A 21111-nucleotide genomic window follows, 5' to 3' on the forward strand; every position below is an offset into this window, starting at 1 on the left:
CCAACATCAATTACGCTTGATAAGGCAGAAAAAGCCAAATGTCACATTTGGTGTGTTTCTGGATGACTGCATTGATTTTTGGCTTGTGGATAAATTCAATTACATACAGCATTCGGAGATTTCTGTAATTGTAATTTTGTTGGATCTCCTCACTCAATAACTTCTCATTTCCTAATCTCCTGTAAGGTCAAAGTGGCAGAGTGTAGAGTAATTTTTTAAAGCAGTACATGAGTAAAATTCAATATCTAATAATAGGCAAAGCAAATGCTGTTATACACTCAACATTCAGCTTTAAAATTCATATTAATTGCAAACTACCATCTGCTCAAGTTCTGTGGATATCTCATACCTGCAACCATGGACTCTTGATTTAGAAAATAAAAGCTGTAATTTCTGCCTGAATGCTTTGGATTTAACAATACTAAATGTTGCAAAAGTTAATTATGAAATATTGAAATTTAAGTTTAAATTATGAAGTTTTATAACAATGGAAAAATGTATGTATATACAGTTAACATGCTATAAATATATCAAAAACATGCAAGCCTACGAAAAAGAGAGCAAAGAAAGTGTTAGATTCCAGGACAAGGATTAGAATGGAAGGAGGGAAAGAGAGAGGATACCAGGAATATTTGTGTAAAGAGGTTGATGAATGCAGTTGTTTCTCTATTAGAATTTTTTGCTACTTCTCTTCATGTATAGTTACTTGATGTAATACCAAGTATTTCTGATTATTGACTCAGACTGGCAGTTGGCTATTGCCACATGATGGAATATGCACACACACACACACACACACACACACACACACACACACACACAGAGTTCTATATGGTACTACAAAAATATCATTTATTTCACTCAGTTAGCTTTGGTATATTAATTTGTCAATGTCCCATTCTGTTTCTAGGGTCATACTCAGTGTCGTTGATGTCATACGTTGCTTCTTGAGCTCAGCTCTAATCTTTTATTTCCCCATGATCTCTTGGTTTGTGGTCCTCTTGTTTTGTTTGTTTTGTTTTGTTTTCACCCTCTTCCTTGCTCTTTGTTATGTATGGTATAGTGGAAGAGCACTATGGTAATGGTGAGAACAAAGATTTGAATGCTAGTTTAGCTACTTAGTAATTCTGTTATCTTGGGCAAATATCTTTCCTCTCTCAACCTCAAGACACTCATCTGTAACAGTTAGCCTACAGTGTTCTTGTGAACTTTAAATAGCATAATAAATGAATATATGATTGGAGCAAGGCTGGCCAGCATGAGTGGCCTCCACAGCATAAGACTGTTAACCTTAAATGACAATAACAGGATGCAAAAACTTATAAAATTTACAATTAAATTCTAAAAACCTTATAAATATATAATTTATAATTAAATTTAATGTTAAAACAAGTATTTCAGTAAGTCCTAAGAAGAAATAGATAAAATGTAAATACCAGTTGTTTCTAGGTTGGTAGCCATGCCTATTCTTTTATTTTTTATGTCTTTGTTTTTACAAGCTTCTAAAAATAAGTATGTTTTGAAGGTTTAAAGAAAAATATACATATAATAAATCACTAGGATAAATGAGGAAGGACTCTTTTTACTCTGGGAAAAGAATGAAAAGAGAGTAAGGAAGACAGTTGAAGGAAGTATTTGAAAAGCAGTAAAGCCAAGTTGCAATTACTGTTACTTACCTCCTGTTTTCGATGAAATAAACACTAAAATGTCCCAATGAGATCTAAAAGGAAATAGTAGATAAGTAGCTTTTAAAATATGCCGAGATGAGAAAAAAAAAACTTCAATCACCTGTTGATGAGTTCAGAAGTTGAGATAGGTGTATATAATATAGGGATTCACCAATTCTGTTGAGCAACTGTACTCATCATGACGAGTGTACTCTTTCATCCCCATTACCTGTTTTAACCATCTCACTCATTAACCTCCTCTCTGGTAACCAATCAGTTTGTTCTTTATCATTGAGAATATGACTTTCAGCTTCCTAAGAATTTAGAAGGAGTTTTTCCATGTGAAAAAAAAAAGAAATGCTACGTTTCTTAGAGACAGAGACACTGAGAACATGTGACTTTCAGCTGAGTAGTAGCAAAAGACAAGATTCAGGACCAAGAGTATGAACAAATTATAAAACTTTTTGAAAAATTATTTGCTGCAGTAACAAGGCTGATAGACTGAACATGTAATTAGAAGACGTTATGTTGACATGTCTTAGAGGGTATGGAAAATATCAAGGGGACTTGGAATAATCATTCAGCCACTCTTGTAATTAGTCTCCTAATGTAAAATTCATTTACTTATTAGAACAGTTGAAATTATATTTTGGAAGTAGTGTGGAAAAAATAATAACATGAACCTAGGGCATGCCAATGAGGATGTTTGCGTGAAGTGAGATGAAAGATAAGATGTCTGAAGCTGCAATGGTCAAGGAACTGAGGAAACACTGAGTAATTGTACTGGTATTTTAATGCAGAGTTTTGAAATCACCAAAGTAATTATGGGAGTCAAGGTATAAAGAAAGGGGTCCTGTTGTTATGGAATTTTTTTTAGCTATATGAATATGACTACTTTAAACTATGTCTGCTGTGAGACTTAAGACTTTTATTATTTTTTATAATTAACATATAGTGCTATATTAGTTTTAGGTGTATAATATAATGATTCAACAGTTATATACATTTCTCAGTGCTCATCACGGTAATTATGTACATTATGGACATTTTTTAATGCACTTGGTTTGGATGTTTATTCTCATGCAAAGACTATTTACCTCTGATTTATGACTTCTTTGTTTTCTTGATATCTTTATCTTGAGAGCTTGTTTGCTCTTTGTTCCTAACACATATATCTGTTAAAATTGGAGTTACACCAACTCAATTCCTAATTGCTATTGATTGGTGTTACAAAGTAGCATTTTGAAGATTTCTCAATGTTAAAAAGTTTATCTAGAAGGTGCTGTATAAATGATGAAAATCACATATAGGCCCACTTTTCTGTCTAACAATTCTTATGATGATCTCTGATATGATTAGTGTATTGATATCTTGCAGATAAGATATGTTGCATAGTTAATAACAATAACCTTTGATGAGAGAATGTTTGAGTCATATTTTATGATAGTTTATTCCTAGGACATCCCATTATGTACTTTGAAGATACTAGTGTCAGTATAACATGAATGTTAAATTCTCCCTAGTGTTCTAACTAATCTACAGACCAGTGTTCTTAAGCTTTTTGGATGCAGGGCCCTTTGATACTTTTAAAAATTATTGAGGAACCTAGATAGCATTTGATTATGTATATTATAACTATTAATATTTACTATTTTAGGAATTAAATATTTTTCTAGTTAGTTAATTTAATTTTTTGATTTAGGCATAATCAACATGTAACATAATGCTACTTTCAGGTATATAGCATAGTGATTAGATATTTTTATATATTATGAAATTATCACCACAATAAGGCTAGTTAATAGTTTTAAATACTTAGTGATTTTAAAACTACTGCAAAAATCCACTATAAGTTGTCATAAATATTTTATGAGAAATGACAATGTCTTCAAAAAACCTAAGAGAAAAGTCACATTTCTTTACAGTTTTGGAACTGGATTTAGTGTCTGACTTAAGAGAAGAAAGCAAAATTTTAATTTTTACCTCTGCTGCTCTCTGTTTTGTTTGAAATTCATAGAGAAAATCTGGTCTCACATGGGTAATTGTGACTATGCCATATAGTCTGTGGAAGACTCCACTTGTGAAATAATAATAAAGAAAATAATATCATCCTATTATTATAAAAAAATATTTTTGACCTGAACTTGTGTGCAGTTCTCTATACAGTCAGTATTGGGGGTTCATACACATGCCACACACATATTCAATACTGCTATACTCATAGAGTATATATAGAGCAGTGTCTATGGAAATGAACAAGGTCAAAATTCAAAATGAGAAAAAATAGATTTTAGCTTCATTTTTTCTCATTCTTCTTACTGTCATCCAAGTATTAGTCTAAAAACTTTTTATTTAATATCACCCCATGGGCGGCACACCTCCCATCCCCCTTTCCAATCAATTGTGCTTGCTGATAACGGAGTTAACGTAAGATGTTAATCTAATCAGAGCCAAACTGCTAAAGGACTTCTCTGACTTATCTCTGATTTTATGATAGATATTAAAATTCTTAGTCTGTCATTCTTATCCTGCTTACTGGTACAAGCTCACCTTCGCATTTTCCAAAAATAGTTTTCTAATTGATTTGTTCAGAATTTTTTCAGAATCAATCTCTCTCTCTCTCTCTCTCACACACACACACACACACACACACACACACACACACACACACTGTTGAGACCTCTGGATGCTCCTATGTAACTCTGGGGCTGGCCTCCCTAACCATCTCCCAGTCATGTGTTCTTTAAAAAGTAGAGAGTAACCAAAGAGATTCTCCCAGAATAAATAAGAAAATGGAAATAGAAAGACACTATCCTTCCATGATGACAATAGAAGCAAACTTCTTTTCACATCAACAGAATTGCTTCTATATAACAAAAAGCAGAGAAATATATGCATATAAGACTGTGCCATATGTCTTGTTAATACGGTTGTTATTAACAATATTATTATTGTTATTAATGTTATTAATAACCTTGTTTTGGAGGAAGGAACTTTGTGGATGAAACTTTCCTCAGAGGACTATATGAGGCAGAACACAGCAAGGCCAGTATGCAATGGGTTCTTCCTTATCCCTACTACAAAATTAATCAATTAGAAAGATCAGGAAGTGAATGTATCTACTTTTGGTCCTGGTGAAGGGAAAGGTAAAGAAAAGAACAAGTGTCATTTACTTGTTTGAACAAGTACTTTATTTTTTAATACTATGATCATTAAGAGTGCTTAAATCTTCTGGTCCAACATATGAATAGGGAACATTGTTAGGTCTCCCATGAGTTCTAGGCAAATTTATATAATATACCTGGGAAAGTCAGAGCTATAAACATGATCCCAAATAAAAACATATGAGCAGAATATAAGTCCACAGAGATTGTATTGGCATATCTCTATCTCCATTTATATCTATGTCATATCCATATCTACAGCCAGGCAAAATTACCATCTCCTATAATGCAAGTATGTTTCCACCAATATATTGAGTTACAGTTAAAAAAAAAAGAAAACTTTCATAAAAATAATAATACTTATCAGTGCCTGTGTAAAAAGAACAATTTGTTTATTCTATAAAGACAATTTAGTGGGAAGGAAGCCAAATTATAACCATGAAGCAAATTCTGGATGAGTATGAACTTAGAGGCAGACCAGCTGTCTAAGGGAATTTTAAGCATCTACCTAGACTTCTGATATTATTTGTCAATAGATCCAAACATGATGGCTAGGAAGATTTAGTCTATTTGTGAAAGTTCCCTCTCCTTGGAAACAGCTGGGATGGACACTCTTGTTGCTAGCTTCTGAGACTCCTTTGTTTATCCCCTCTTTGCCTCCTCTCTCTTCTTCTTCTTTTTAAGATTTATTTACTTATCTTAGAGAAAGAGAGAAAGAAAGAATCTGAGCAGGGGGAGGGGCAGAGGGAAAATTCTCAAACAGACTTGCTGCTGAACAGGGAGTCTGATGCAGGGCTCAATGCCGGGAACCAGAGATCATGACCTGAGCCAAAATCAGGAGTCTGATGCTCAACCTACTGAGCCACAGGTGCCCCACATCATTTTTCTTTTGATGAACTTACACATTCAGTTAAATAGCTTTAGATTTTGTTTCTTTTAGACAACTTTGCTATCCCCTTTATTGACAGAACATATACAGAGTTTACTTTTGATACTCAAGAGACAATCTTCTTTTCCTCAAGTTATATTATGAGAAGATACTTAACTATAAACTTCAATACTGTCTTCCTTTTTTTCTCTTTATTTTTTTTAAAGATTTTATTTATTTGAGAGAGAGAGAATGAGAGAAAGAGAGCATGAGAAGGGGAGGGTCAGAGGGAGAAGCTGAGCAGAGAGCCTGATGCAGGATTCGATCCTAGGATGCCAGGATCATGACCTGAGCCGAGGGCAGTCACTTAACCAACTGAGCTGCCCAGGAGCCCAGCTTTTTCTTCTTTTCTCTTTAAAAATGGAAAAAAATGCAGCCCATTTATTGACTATCTGAGCACTTTATATGAATCATCTTTTAAAAATTTCTCAGTAACATAGATAAATTGAGATTATTATATGTTTATTGATGTTAAAATATGGTATATAGGTGTCTAGTGACTTGCTTAAGGTCATTGAGTTATTAAGTGGTAGAACCAGTATGGCACTCAGGTCTGTTTAGGCCTAATACTCAGTTTGTACTTTTCTGACCTTAAGTTGAAAGACTGTGGTGACTGTTCACTCAACCGTGTAGTATGTAACCCATACATGATCATGTGCCATAGTTACCAAATGAGATATTTACAATAGACTTGTTCTAGGTTATACATTCACTATGAATGAGTAAATTATAAATTAAAAAAAACTAATACACATTGGAAGAAAGTATGGAAATGTCTGTTATGGGAAATAAGACCTCTAATTATAATATCTAATAGTATCATCTTGTGTGTTCTGTACCATGAAAGTATTTACTGTCCCTGGAAATGGTTTTGTCATTTCATTTATCATCCATTTTAAGTCTACAAGCAAAGACTTGCCTTGGCATTAACTATATGACTAATGATGGAGGGAGATATGGGACTATTAATTCTGGTTATAACAAAAGTTAGAAGTTAGTTCTGTTGATGATTCATTTTGCCTAATCAACATCTTAATAACAGGTGAAAAGATTAAGAGCAATAAGTAGTCTCAGTTTCTTATTGCTGATTGCTGTGATATTTTAAAGATTGAAATCAATAATTAAGATAATTAAGTCATTCAATGTCAACCTTCTATGCAGACATTTAAAACTATTTAAATAAATAGCTGGCATACAGCCATATGACATTTGGGTTGTTCTGACATGCTTTGCTCTATACCTGATTAGATAAAAAAGAGGGCAAATGATGTATTTATAAATATACTAAAGTAGGAGAACTTGAAATGGGACTTCATAAAGTAAACAACTAAAGATATAGAATAAAGCATTCTTTGACTTGGATTCACAAAACTCCAACATTTCCATTTTCATGAAACATGTTTACTCATATTACTTTGTTATCCATCACCATTCAGAGAATTGCAGACAGCTGATCGGACACCCAGTAGTGTACTCAATCCATCTGTTCATCCATCAACCTTATGGCGAATATGTGAAATGAAAAGTTTGCCTGAGGTCACAAAATAAAGGCAGAATTTAGTCATGGCAGTTAAGAAAAACAAACAAACAAACAAACAAACAAATCATCCTTTAATCTTTTGGCTAAATTTGTACTGAAATTACCTTGTTACCTTTATAAAATAATCTGACAAAACCTAAATGACTGATCTTGAACAACTATGTAAAATCCTGCTTTACATTTGATAGTAATTTAGTTGACATTAAAAAAATTCAATCAATAAATCTATATAATTTTTAAAAAGTGGTCAGGACAATATATGTTTTTTACAGATGATTTATAATGTAAGGAGTTCTTAGATTATATACTTTTAGTTGTGGGTTGGAGGGGTGCACAATACATCTTGGAAAATGGTAACTTAAATTTGTCCTTCACAAGTGGTCCATCTGTCTCTCCTCATCACAGAGAACACCTCAAAAAAATTTCTTTTAAGATTTCATTCATTGATTCATTTGTCAGAGTGAGAGAGAGATCACAAGCAAGGGGAATGGCAGGACAAGAGAGAAGCAGGCTTCCTGCTGAGCAAGGAGCTGATGTGGGATTGGATCCCAGGACCTGGGATCATGATCTGAGCTATAAACAGATGCTTAACCGACTGAACCACCCAGCCATCTCTCAAAAATTGTTTTTATAGCAATCAGTCCTTAGTAGAGAATAATCTATAACATGAAACATGGAATATTATATATTAAATTATCAAAAACCTCTATAATACAACTACGTGATTAAGTTTAAAGTGCATATATATCAAGGAAATAGTTTATCTTTCAATATAATCAGAATAAGTAAACTTTTATGCTTTATCTTAATGTGTGGCATTATATTTACTGAAGTCTATATGATATAAATAACCTAGAATTCTGACTTTTTTTTTAATATGGCTTTGCATTTATTATTTCTTATTTTTTTTTAAAGATTTTATTTATTTATTTGACAGACAGAGATCACAAGTAGGCAGAGAGGCAGACAGGCAGAGAGAGAGGAAGGGGAGCAGGCTCCCTGCTGAGCAGAAAGGCCAATGCGGGGGTCAATCCCAGGACCCTGGGATCATGACCTGAGCCAAAGGCAGAGGCTTTAACCCACTGAACCACCCAGGTGCCCCTAGAATTCTGACTTCTATCCCCGTTTTTGTAATAGTATTTTTTTTAATTCATTAATTCCTTCAACAAATGAAACACTTGAAACTTAAGAAACACTATGGTTATTTTTAGATAATAAGAATGCTACAATAAATGAGAGTATCTACCTTCAAATTGCTAGTAGGAGAGACAGGTAAGTAAATAGCAATTGAAGTGCAATACGGTAAGAGTTATAATGGTTCTTAGTTCAAAAGGACAAGGCAGCCCACAGAAAAGGCACATAATCTCTTCTTGAGTACCTAGGAAAACCTCACACTGGAATTCACATCTAAGATGAGACTCAAAGAATAAGTAGGAGTTAATCAATGAGAAAAAGAAAGAGCATCCTAGGTAGGAGGAATTGAATGTGTAAAATTCCAAAAGAGATGAGGAATATGGTATCTTTACAAAACCATAAAGTTTGGATATAAATAAGGTAGGTTACAAGCAGTGGTAATGTGAGAGAAATGCTTTTGTGGTGGTAACGAGAGGTCTGGTAGCTGTGAAATCAGTTAATAAGAAATAATCACTACCTGACCAAAATAGTAACAATAAGTATAAGAAGAAATGAATAAATGCCAAGCATGATTGGTTACTGATTTTCCAATAGGTTTGAATGGAGTTTTGGACATAGTAATTTGGAATGAATCATGTTCAGTCAAAAATATATTAAAATGTGAGGATATGGTTAGCAGTGATAAGGCTCTTTGGGATGAATTCTGGAATGCAGGAATATTTGGGAAAGCAATAATATATGACTGTGGGAGAAAAATGAGATTTTGCATTTCTTCTTCTAACATTTTTCTCATTTGAACTCAGAGCTCAGTTCTTTGGAGGGACTTGACAGTTAAATCAGAGTCGTTTGCTGACATTTTGAGATTCAATCTGTAATCTTAGATGGAAAATGGAAAGGGTTTATAGCAGACAGAAGAGTCTTAGGCAGAATATAATAAGAAGTAATCTCCAGCTTCCTGTCACAGCAGTAAGAAATTGTTATACCTTTGTGGATGGGGAAAAGCCATGGCTATAGACTGAATGTTTGTGTTCCCTCAAAATTCATATGTTGAAACTAAGCCCTAATATAGTGGAATCTGGAGGTGAGGCTTTTGGGAGTTAATTAGGTCATGAGGGTGAGCCCCTCATGGATGAGATGAGTGCTCTTAAAAAAGACACTCTAGAGAGATCCCTTGCCTCTTCCATCCTATGAGGACAAGGCAAAAAGACTGCCAGCTCTGACCCACTTTGAACCACAGAGTGGGTTCTCACCAGACAAAATTTGCCGATACTTTGGGACCTACCCTCTAGAACTGTGAGGAAAAAAAATAAAAAATAAAAAATAAATAAATAAAAATAAAATTCGGTTTGTAATCCATCTAGTAGTCCATAACATTTTTTACAGAAACCCAAATGGACTAAGATAGCTATCATGGCAGTAAGGAGAACATAGATATGTTTGTATCTGTTTGTGTATGTTTGGGGGAAGAGGAGGCTGATGAAGAGAGGAAACAGGAAGTTAGCCTCATGATCCCTTTTCCAGGGAGGTGGCAAGGTAGATCTATTTTTTGATCTGTGGCCAGAAAAGATATACGCCCAATTTCCTCATTAAAAACCTTCTATCTGTTCATAATAAAAAATTCAGAGATATTAATATATAGTTGTATATATAGCTGTATAGTTAACTTATATGTATGGTTATATTTCTTTTATATTGAGGTATAACTTACATACAGTAAAATATTTTGACCTTAAGTTTTTCATTCATTGAATTTTCAAAATTGCATAAATCCATGTAATCTGCATACCAAAAGAATAAAGACCAAAGCTATCATCCCAGAAAATTCATTATTGGTCCTTTCCATTTAAATGCATACCTTACTCCTACCCATGGATTAGTTTTGCTTTTACTGAATTTTATATAATGTCCTGGCCTCTTTTACTCCATATAATGGTTTTTGAAATTTATTATGTCTTTGTATGTATCTGCAGTTTCTTTTTTTTAATTGTTGAGTAGTATTCTATTATATAGATATACCACAGTTTTCTTTTTATGTGGGTAGTTATTGGGATTATTTTCAGTGTGTTGGCTACCATGAATAAGGCTGCTATAAACCATTTTTTTCAACCCATTTTTAGGGCTGCATGTTTTCCTTCCATTCAGTAAATAACAGAGAGTTCAAATACAGTAGGAGAATGAATAATTTTCAAAGAAATGTCGCTTACCCATAATCCCACCATTTAAAATTATAAATGTATGCATGTTCTAAGCACTCTGTATCTTCAGAGACATTTTGTATTGTTAACATTTTTTAAAGAACTTCTCCACCTATACCTTACTACTTCAGTTTAATTTTTTAAAACAGATTTATTTTAAAAGAACAGATATTTTGTTCTTTTTAAATAACTTATTTAAACATTAATATACAAAATGTTGCACATATAGAGCATAAATTTTCATAAATTTTGACATATGCATAATTTATGAAATCATTACTAGAATCAAAATGGACATATTTATCCTCCAAAAGTTTCCTATGCCCCTTTGTAATCTGTCATTCCTATCCCTTCCTAATTCAAAGCATCACTTACGTACTTCATGTCACTCTAGATAAGTTTATATTTTTTAGAGTTTTATGTGAATGGAATCATACAACTTATAATCCTTTTTACTGGACTTCTTTCTTTCAACATTTTTGAGATTTTTCCATGTCTTTGTGGGTTTCAGTATTTCATTCATGTTTATTGATGTATAGTATTCTACTGTATAGATATACTATTTGTTTATGGACTTTTTTCTAATTTTCAGCTATTATACTGTGATTATTATTGGAAAATCATTTGAATGACATATTATTTGTTTTATCTTGAGTACACACACTATGACAGGTATTATACATAGCATATATGTTTAACCTTTTAAAAAACTATTCAGAAATAGTTGTACTCTTACAGTCCCACCAGATCAAATTGCTGTACATCCTTGCAAACCTATAGTAAGTGTGCAGTGATATCTCATCATGATTTTAATTTCCATTCTCCTAGTAACTAGTAATGATGAGCATATTTTCATGTGTTTATTTGTATTTTCTTTGGTAAAATGTTTCTTTAAATTTTTTGTCAATTTTTATGGTGGTGTTGGGTTGTTTGTTTCATTGATTGAGTTTTGAGAGCATTTTATATATTCTGGGTTCATATTTTATCTTTTTTTTTTTTTTTAAGTAGTTCGTATACCCAGCATGGAGCCCAGCTCACAACCCTGAGATTAAGACCTGAGCTGAGATCAAGAGTTAGATGCTTAACTGACTAAGCCACCCAGGATATATATCTATCTTAATAAAATTTCTTTCTGCTTTTGAAAAGGTTTCATTTAGCTGTGGTTGAATGAAATTTTTAAAAATGTCAAATAAGACAAATTGTTTGATAGTGCTATCTAAGTCTGTTATATTCTTACTGATTTTCTGCCTGTCTCCCCATCAAAAATTCAAAGGTATAAAGTTTCTGAAAAATATATGTATACACAATTTATATACACATATAATATATATGTATATATATATTAGTATATATATATATACACACACACACGTATGTATGTAAGTTTCTGAAAATATATGTATACACACATTTATATACATATATGTATATATATTAGTATATATATAAACATATATAATGTATGTGTAGGTCTTACTGTAGATATACTCATATTTAGCACACACACATACATATATAATGTTTATATGTGTATCTATACACTTTTTACCTTTTACTTTTGCATTGTGACTTCATAATAAAGATCATTTTTAAAGTCATGTTTTGATATTTTTTCCATTTTAACAAACACTCTATTATATCTGGGGATTTTAGTTTTTGCCAAATTATGTGCAATTTTCAGCTATTATATCTACAAATATCTTTTATTTTCCATCCTCTTTCATCTTATGTGGGGACCTAATCAGAGGTATTTTAGGATGCTTGTAGTTGTCCCACAGTTCACTAATGATTGATCAATTGATTTAGATTTTGTCTATATTTCATTTTGAATAGTTTATATTGCTCTATTTTCAAGTACACTAATTTTTTCTTCTTCTAAGTGTCTAATCTGCCATTAATTTCATTGTTCTCATTATCAGATAAGGTTTAATCTCATAGTTTAATCAAAACCAGTTAACTAGATCTTTTAACATTTTTTGTGTCTGTACCTAGTTTCTTTTTAACATGTAGAATAGAGTTATATGAACTGTTTCAAGGACCTTGTCTCCTAATTCTAAAATCTGTTTTAATTTGAGGTGCATTTTGATTGAATTATCTCATCATATTTCCCTACTTCTTTGCATGAATGTAATCCTGCGGATTTTAATATTTTGGAGTGCAGAGTATTTTTATATTTCCATAAATATCCTTAAGTTCAGTTCCAGAATACACTTACTGTTGGGGTTAATGTAGAGCATGAAATCTTTAATACCTGGCTTGCTAAAATGTAACACAGAGGCCAATGGGGGCGAGGGAAGGTTTCAGAGAGGGGCATACGCTTTTGGAAGGCCGAGGCTGATGTGACCCTTGGAATGCCCTGAGAGAGTTGCCTTCTTGGAAGTTTCATAGCCCAAACAGCTGCCCTGTGATCTAAGAGAGGTATGCATTGTCCCTGAAGCTATCCTTAGCAGAACTCATAGAACACACAAATTAGGATATTGTATCTTTCCTGATAAACAGATCCTCCTAGTTCCAGTAAGACCCGTTGTCATACATCAAGTGCTTGAGAAACAGTGACAAGAATTTGTGATTATCCTGAAGGACCAATAGAAGGGAGCAAAGAAGGGCAAAGTTTCTTCTTCTCTAAGGGTTGACCCCCTTGCCTTCTCCTCTCTTTCTCAGCAAAGTCTGGAGTCATCTTTCATCTATTGGTATGAGGATTGCTGGCCATTTCTGAAAAGTTATTTGGAAACAATTTGCTCTTTTCAGGTTTTCTCTTAAGATTACCTTGGTGGGTATGTAACAGTGCTCATTCTTATTATAATTATATTCTACTAATGCACATGTTTCCACGTTCTTGACCTTATGTCACATTACTAATGACAATTTACAGATTGGCTGATGGAAAAAGGTGTTATTGCCAGCCCTATGTGAATGTGGCAGACTACATCCATTTCTTTCAAATACTTATTTACCAGAGCTTGGGTGGTTTCCTCACGTCTTTGCATTTGAGTTCCCTCTGTAGACTCTTGACTCTCTGGTATTGTGTCTTGTGAACACTAGTCAACTTTGTGTCCCAGGGATCTCAGCTTTCTCTCCAACTCACTAAGTAACTTCTCCTCCTCCTGGCTTACCTTCTCCTGTGCTGCGGCTGGAATCTCTCTCGAGGCAATAAGTGAGGTCCATAGTAGAGCTTATCTCATTGTGTAAAGTATCTCAAGAATTGTCTTTCCTTTTCTGATTATAATCTAATCACTCTGTCTTTGGAGTACATAATGAAATCAAGTCTTCTATCTTTATTATTCTTTTTAAAAATTTTTTGGGGGGAGTGGTTATTCTTTTTATTTTAATTTTTAACTTTTTTTATTTTTTATAAACATATAATGTATTTTTATCCCCAGGAGTACAGATCTGTGAATCGCCAGGTTTACGCACTTCACAGCACTCACCATAGCACATACCCTACCCAATGTCTATAAACCCATCCCCCTTCTCCCAACTCCCCTCCCCCCAGCACCCTCAGTTTATTTTGTGAGATTAAGAGTCACTTATGGTTTGTCTCCCTCCCAATCCCATCTTGTTTCATTTATTCTTCTCCTACCCCCTTAACGCCCCATGTTGCTTCTCCACTTCCTCATATCAGGGAGATCATATGATAGTTGTCTTTCTCCGATTGACTTATTTTGCTAAGCGTGATTCCATCCACTATGATGGCTGCATAGTATTCCATTGTGTATATATATCACATCTTCTTTATCCAGTCATCTCTTCATGGACATCTAGGTTCTTTCCATAGTTTGGCTATTGTAGACATTGCTGCTATAAACATTCAGGTGCATGTGCCCCTTCGGATCACTACATTTGTATCTTTAGGGTAAATATCCAGTAGTGCTATTGCTGGGTCATAGGGTAGTTCTTTTTTCAACATTTTGAGGAACCTCCATGCTGTTTTCCAGAGTGGTTGCACCAGCTTGCATTCCCACCAACAGTGTGGGAGGGTTCCCCTTTCTCCGCATCCTCGCCAGCATCTGTCATTTCCTGACTTGTTAATTTTAGCCATTCTGACTGATGTGAGGTGGTATTTCATTGTGGTTTTGATTTGTATTTCCCTGATGCTGAGTGATATGGAGCCCTTTATTATGCCATCTGGATGTCTTCTTTGCAGAAATGTCTGTTCATATCTTCTGCCCATTTCTTGATTGGATTATTTGTTCTTTGGGTGTTGAGTTTGCTAAGTTCTTTATAGATTTTGGATACTAGTCCTTTATCTGGTGTGTCGTTTTTTTTTTTTTTTTTTTAAAGATTTTATTTATTTATTTGACAGAGAGAGAGATCACAAATAGGCAGAGAGACAGACAGAGAGAGAGATGAGGAGAAGCAGGCTCCCTGCTGAGCAGAGAGCCCAATGCGGGACTCGATCCCAGGCCCCTGGGATCATGACCTGAGCCGAAGGTAGAGGCTTAACCCACTGAGCCACCCAGGCGCCCCAATCTGGTGTGTCGTTTGCAAATATCTTCTCCCATTCTGTCAGTTGTCTTTTGGTTTTGTTAACTGTTTCCTTTGCTGTGCAAAAGCTTTTGATCTTGATAAAATCCCAATAGTTCATTTTTGCCCTTGCTTCCCTTGCCTTTGGCAATGTTCCTAGGAAGATGTTGCTGTGGCTGAGGTCGAAGAGGTTGCTACCTGTGTTCTCTTCAAGGATTTTGATGGATTCCTGTCTCACATTGAGGTCCTTCATCCATTTTGAGTCTATTTTCGTGTGTGGTATAAGAAAATGGTCCAATTTCATTTTTCTTCATGTGGCTGTCCAATTTTCCCAACACCATTTATTGAAGAAGCTGTCTTTTTTCCATTGGACATTCTTTCCTGCTTTGTCAAAGATTAGTTGACCATAGAGTTGAGGGTCTATTTCTGGGCACTCTATTCGGTTCCATTGATCTATGTGCCCGTTTTTGTGCCAGTACCATGCTGTCTTGATGATCACAGCTTTGTAATAGAGCTTGAAGTCCGAAATTGTGATGCCACAAACTTTAGTTTTCTTTTTCAATATTCCTTTGGCTATTTGAGGTCTTTTCTGGTTCCATATAAATTTTAGGGTTATTTGTTCCATTTCTTTGAAAAAAATGGATGGTGTTTTGATAGGAATTGCTTTAAATATGTAAATTGCTTTGGGTATCATAGACATTTTCACAATATTTGTTCTTCCAATCCAGGAGCATGGAACATATTTCCATTTCTTTGTGTCTTCCTCAATTTTATCTTAACTTTATTTAGGTTTATTCCTAGGTGTCTTATAGTTTGAGGTGCAATTGTAAATGGGATTAACTCCTTAATTTCTCTTTCTTCTGTCTTGTTGTTTGTGTAGAGAAATGCAACTGATTTCTGTGCATTGATTTTATATCCTGGCACTTTACTGAATTCCTGTACAAGTTCTAGCAGATTTGGAGTGGAGTCTTTTGGATTTTCCACATACAGTATCATATCATCTACGAAGAGTGATAGTTTGATTTCTTCTTTGCTGATTTGGATGCCTTTAATTTCCTTTTGTTGTCTGATTGCTGAGTACTAGGACTTCTAGTACTATGTTGAATAGCAGTATGATAATGGACATCCCTGCTGTGTTCCTGACCTTAACAAAAAGCTTTCGCGGTTTTTCTCCATTGACAATGATATTTGCGGTGGGTTTTTCATAAATGGCTTTGATAATATTGAGGTATGTGCCCTCTATCCCTACACTTTGAAGAGTTTTGATCAGGAAGGGATGCTGTACTTTGTCAAATGCTTTTTCAGCATTTACTGAGAGTATCATATGGTTCTTGTTCTTTCTTTTATTAATGTGTTGAATCACATTGATTGATTTGCGGATGTTGAACCAACCTTGCAGTCCTGGAATAAATCCCACTTGGTCGTGGTGAATAATCCTTTTAATATACTGTTGAATCCTATTGGCTAGTATTTTGGAGAGAATTTTTGCATCTGTGTTCATCAAATATATTGGTCTGTAGTTCTCTTTTTTTGATGGGATCCTTGTCTGGCTTTGGGATGAAGGTGATGCTGTCCTCATAAAATGAGTTTGGAAGTTTTCCTTCCATTTCTATTTTTGGGAACAGTTTCAGGGGAATAGGAATTAGTTCTTCTTTAAATGTTTGGTAGAATTCCCCTGGGAAGCTGTCTGGCCCTGGGCTTTTGTTTGCTTGGAGATTTTTGATGACTGTTTCAATCTCCTTACTGGTTATGGGTCTGTTCAGGCTTTCTATTTATTCCTGGTTCAGTTGTGGTAGTTTATATGTCTCTAGAAATGCATCCATTTCTTCCAGATTGTCAAATTTGTTGGCGTAGAGTTGCTCTTAGTATGTTCTTATAATAGTTTGTATTTCTTTGGTGTTAGTTGTGATCTCTCCTCTTTCATTCATGATTTTATTTATTTGGGTCCTTTCTCTTTTCTTTTTGATAAGTCTGGCCAGGGGTTTATCAATCTTATTAATTCTTTCAAAGAACCAGCTCCTAGTTTCCTTGATTTGTTCTATTGGTTTTTTTGTTTGTTTGTTTGTTTCTATTTCATTGATTTCTGCTCTGATCTTTATGATTTCTCTTCTCCTGCTGGGTTTAGGGTTTCTTTCTTGTTCTTTCTCCAACTCCTTTAGGTTGGGGTTAGGTTGTGTACTTGAGACCTTTCTTGTTTCTTGAGAAAGGATTGTGCCGCTATATATTTTCCTCTCAGGACTGCCTTTGCTATGTTCCACAGATTTTAAACCATTGTGTTTTCATTATCATTTGTTTCTATGAATTTTTTCAGTTCTTCTTTAATTTCCTGGTTGACCCATTCATTCTTTAAAAAGATGCTGTTTAGGGACGCCTGGGTGGCTCAGTTGGTTAAGCAGCTGCCTTCGGCTCAGATCATGATCCCAGCGTCCTGGGATCAAGTCCCACATCGGGCTCCTTGCTCAGCGGGGAGCCTGCTTCTCCCTCTGCCTCTGCCTGCCATTCTGTCTGCCTGTGCTCGCTCTCTCCCCCTCTCTCTCTCTGATAAAAAAAAAAAAAAAAAAAAAAGATGCTGTTTAGTCTCCATGTATTTGGGTTCTTTCCAAATTTCTTCTCGTGATTGAGTTCTAGCTTCAGAACATTGTGGTCTGAAAATATGCAGGGAATGATCCCAATCTTTTGATACTGGTTGAGACCTGATTTAGGACCCAGGATGTGATCTATTCTGGAGAATGTTCCATGTGCACCAGAGAAGAATGTGTATTCTGTTGTTTTGGAATGAAATGTTCTGAATATATCTGTGATGTCCATCTGGTCCAGTGTGTCATTTAAGGCCTTTATTTCCTTGTTGATCTTTTGCTTGGATGATCTGTCCATTTCAGTGAGGGGAGTGTTAAAGTCCCCTACTATTATTGTATTATTGTTGATGTGTTTCTTTGATTTTGTTACTAATTGGTTTATATAGTTGGCTGCTCCCACGTTAGGGGCATAGATATTTAAAATTGTTAGATCTTCTTGTTAGATCCTTTGAGTATGATATAGTGTCCTTCCTCATCTCTTATTATAGTCTTTGGTTTAAAATCTAATTGATCTGATATAAGGATTACCACCTCTGCTTTCTTCTGATGTCCATTAGCATGGTAAATTGTTTTCCATCCCCTCACTTTAAATCGGAAGGTGTCTTCGGGTTTAAAATGAGTTTCTTGTAGGCAACATATAGATGGGTTTTTTTTTTTTAAAGATTTTATTTATTTATTTGACATAGAGAGATCACAGTAGGCAGAGAGGCAGGCAGAGAGAGAGAGGAGGAAGCAGGCTCCCTGCTGAGCAGAGAGCCCGATGCGGGACTCGATCCCAGGACCCTGAGATCATGACCTGAGCTGAAGGCAGCGGCTTAACCCACTGAGCCACCCAGGCGCCCGGGTTTTGTTTTTTTATCCATTCTGATACCCTGTGTATTTTGATTGGGGCATTTATCCCATTAACATTCAGGATAACTATTGAGAGATATGAATTTAGTGCCATTGTATTGCCTGTAAGGTGACTGTTAATGTATATTGTCTCTGCTCCTTTCTGATCTACTACTTTTAGGCTCTCTCTTTGCTTAGAGGACCCCTTTCAATATTTCCTGTAGAGCTGGTTTGGTGTTTGCAAATTCTTTCAGTTTTTGTTCGTCCTGGAAGCTTTTTATTTCTCCTTCTATTTTCAATGATAGTCTAGCTGGATATAGTATTCTTGGCTGCATGTTTTTCTCGATCAGTGCTCTGAATATATCATGCCAGTTCTTTCTGGCCTGCCAGGTCTCTGTGGATAAATCTGCTGCCAATCTAATATTTTTACCATTGTATATTACAGACTTCTTTTCCGGGGCTGCTCTCAGGATTTTCTCTTTGTCACTAAGACTTGTAAATTTTACTATTAGGTGACAGGGTATGGACCTATTCTTGTTGATTTTGAGGAGGGGTTCTCTGTGCCTCCTGGATTTTGATGCTGGTTCCCTTTGCCATATTAGGGAAATTCTCTCCAATAATTATCTCCAATATAACTTCTGCTCCCTTCTCTCTTTCTTCTTCTTCTGGAATCCCAATTATTCGAATGTTTTTTCATCTTATGGTGTCACTTATCTCTCGAATTCTCCCCTCGTGATCCAGTAGCTGTTTGTCCCTTTTTTGCTCAGCTTCTTTATTCTCTGTCATTTGGTCTTCTATATCACTAATTCTTTCTTCTGACTCATTTATCCTAGTAGTGAGACCCTCCATTTTTGATGGCACCTCTTTAATAGCTTTTTTGATTTCAACTTGGTTAGATTTTAATTCTTTTATTTCTCCAGCAAGGGCTTTTATATCTCCTGAGAGGGTTTCTCTAATATCTTCCATGCCTTTTTCAAGCCCAGCTTGAACTCTAGATCTGACATATTACCAATGTCTGTATTGATTAGTTCCCTAGCCTTTGGTACTGCCTCTTGTTCTTTTTTTTTTTTTTTTAAAGAGGGAATCTTTTTTTTTTTTTTTTAGTTTATTTGACAGACAGAGATCACAAGTAGACAGAGAGGCAGGCAGAGAGAGAGAGAGAGGGAAGCAGGCTCCCTGTGGAGCAGAGAGCCCAATGTGGGACTCAATCCCAGGACCCTGAGATCATGACCTGAGCCGAAGGCAGCAGCTTAACCCACTGAGCCACCCAGGTACCCTTGTTCTTTTTTTTATGGTGAATTTTTCAGCTTTGTCATTTTGTCCAGATAAGAGTATATGAAGGAGCAATAAAATAGTAAAAGGGTGTCAAAGACCCCAGGAAAATACGCTTTAACCAAATCAGAAGAGACCCCAAATTGTGGGGGGGATAAAGGGGATAAAAAGAGGTTCAGAAAGAAAAAAAAAAAAAGAAACAATTAAAAAAAGAAAACATATAAAGAAGGGCACCTGGGTGGCTCAGTGGTTTAGAAAACATATAAAGAAAAAAATATAAAAAAGAAAAAAATATATATATATATTAGATAAACTAGTTAAAAAACGTTACAAAAGAAAATGGTAAAAGCTAAAAAAAATTAGCAGAAGAAGAAAAAAGTTAAAACAAAAAACAAATTAAATTAACTGCAAGACTAATGAATCATGGGGAGAAAGCCATGAGTTCAGTGCTTTGCTTTCTCCTCCTCTGGAATTCCGCTCCTCTCCTTGGAATTGAACCTGCACTCCTTGGTAAGGAGCTTGTTCCTGGCTGGATTTCTTTTTGATCTTCTGTGGGAGGGGCCTGTTGTAGTGATTTTCAAGTGTCTTTGCCCCAGGCGGAATTGCACAGCCCTTACCAGGGGCTGGGCTGAGTAATCTGCCCAGGTTCGCTTTCAGTAGCTTTTGTTCCCTGAACACTTTCCGAAGAGTTCTGGAGGCGGGAATGAAAATGGCGGCCTCCCAGTTTCTGGCCCAGAGGAGCCAAGAGCTTGGGGCCCCACTCCTCAGTGCACCCTCAGAGAATAGTGCCCAATAACTCCCGTCTCCCTGGCCTCCGGCCGCACTCTGAGCTCACCCAGGCTGCGACTGGTTCAAGGTAACCCTGAGCTGAGAGCTCACTCCTCAATTCTGTCTCTGTAGCCAGCTTCACCGTACTAATACTTGCAAGCTCTGCGACACTCAGACACCCCCGGTCCTTCTGTGATCTTGCAGGACCTGGGTCCACGCTGACCCCACGTGGGCTTCACCTTGGTTTAGCCTCTGGAGCGATGTCCCTCAGCAGAACAGACTTTTAAAAGTCCTGATTTTGTGCTCTGTTGCTCTGCTGCTTTCCAGGAGCTGGCCCCCTCCCCCTGGAGTCTATCTTCCCATCGCTTTGAATTCACTTCTCCGCCAGTCCTACTTTTCAGAAAGTGGTTGATTTTCTGTTTCTAGAATTGCTGTTCTTCTCTTCGATCTCCCATTGGATTTGTAGGTATATTTGCAATGTTTAGATAAGCTATCTAGCTGATCTCCTGCTACCTGATGTAGCTTCTGCCTGCCACTTCTCCGCCATCTCGACTCCTTCCGGTTATTTTATT

This window comes from Mustela erminea, chromosome 4, assembly GCF_009829155.1.
Source record: "Mustela erminea isolate mMusErm1 chromosome 4, mMusErm1.Pri, whole genome shotgun sequence".
Lineage (NCBI taxonomy): Eukaryota > Metazoa > Chordata > Mammalia > Carnivora > Mustelidae > Mustela > Mustela erminea.